The sequence below is a fragment of the Crocodylus porosus genome, unplaced genomic scaffold (assembly GCF_001723895.1).
Source record: "Crocodylus porosus isolate Cpor-Errol unplaced genomic scaffold, CroPor_comp1, whole genome shotgun sequence".
Classification (NCBI taxonomy): Eukaryota; Metazoa; Chordata; order Crocodylia; family Crocodylidae; genus Crocodylus; species Crocodylus porosus.
Window position 1 is genome coordinate 139,733,717 of NW_017728906.1, and position 1,406 is coordinate 139,735,122.

The following is a 1,406-nucleotide window of genomic DNA, read 5'->3' on the forward strand; positions in this document are numbered from 1 at the left end:
TTGTTTGGCAGTTTCCTTTGAAACCTAGCCCTGTTTTCATTACACTGAAAATGACACCAGGCCATAGGTCTCTGGGACTCAGAAAGTACATGAAATAACAGCTGTTAGAAAAAAGAAAAAGGCAAGAAAGGAAAGAAACTAAAGCAAGAAGAATGGGTGTTCTGCACGCCCACCCTCCTGGTGGGATAATTAAATACGGTAACAAAAGTGGGCTAACGCAACATTTCTCAACCCGTGGGTTGCAACCCAAAACTGGGTCACCAGAATATATGAAGGGGTGGTGAACAAACTTTAAATAAAAATGGATTATCCTTTAAAGGAGAAAAATGTGGGAAAGCATGGTTTTTTTCCCTTGCAGGCTGGCAGAGCTCCAGCCTGCAAGGGGCTGCTTGGGGTCCCTGGTATCTCATACACTGTGGGGCTGGCGGCAGTGGGTCAGGACTGGGCATGGATGTTTACAAATGGGTCCTGGTCCAAAAAAGGTTGAGACCCACTGATCTATGGGACTAACAAAGTGTGTGAGATATAGGTTGCGGGGGGGGGGCACATTTGAAGGAAAAGGAGTTACAGCAAGAAGGTGCTCCTGGTGGGATGTGAAAGGAGAGTGGGGTAAGAACAGTGGCATAACCTATGCAGGGTTTAGATCATACTTGGGAAGGGGAGGGGGTTTGGCTAGGGATGGTGCTGGGTTGCAGTGGGTGACCCTGGCAGCGACTGTGCTTGGTGAGGCTTGGCTGGAGAGGGTCCCGCCTCAGGCAGGGGGTTGCAGTGGGTCACCCAGGCAGACCCAGGGTCTGATGCAGGGTCTAGATTGTGCTTGGGAGAGTTATCTAGGGATAGTCCTGGGTGGCAGCGGGTGACCCTGGCAGCTCAAGGGTCTGATGCTTTGTTGAGATTATGCTTGGGAACGCCGCGTGCCCCCGGAGGCTGGGGGGGAGGAGGGAGGGCACAGCGCCCTCCCGCGGGCGACAGTGTCAACGACGGGGACGTGGCAGCGGCGAGCTCCCACAGACAGCCGCCAGCGTGCTGGCGGCAGGGGGTAGGGGGTGGCGAGCGCAGGTCGGTGACCACCCGCAGATGTCGCCAGCTTTTTGCAAAGGGCGCACCGCCAAGCTTAAGGGGTGCACGTGCACCCGCGTGCCCCCCGCCTTACGCATCACCAAAGATGGGAAGGGTTGTCTGGGGACGGTCCTGAGCAGGGCCTAGGCTGACCTCAGGAAGGTTGGTCTGGGGATGGCCCTGGGTGGCGGTGGGTGACCCTGGGGCTGGTCCCCAGCCTGCGGTGCAGCACCCTGAGCCCCGCTCTTCGCCAGGAGCTCAGCCCACCGCACACAGCTGCCGCTACCCGGAGCCGCCGAGGCCCTGCCCTCCCTCCCGCGCCCCCGGGCAGCAGCCGCCCGTCGTGC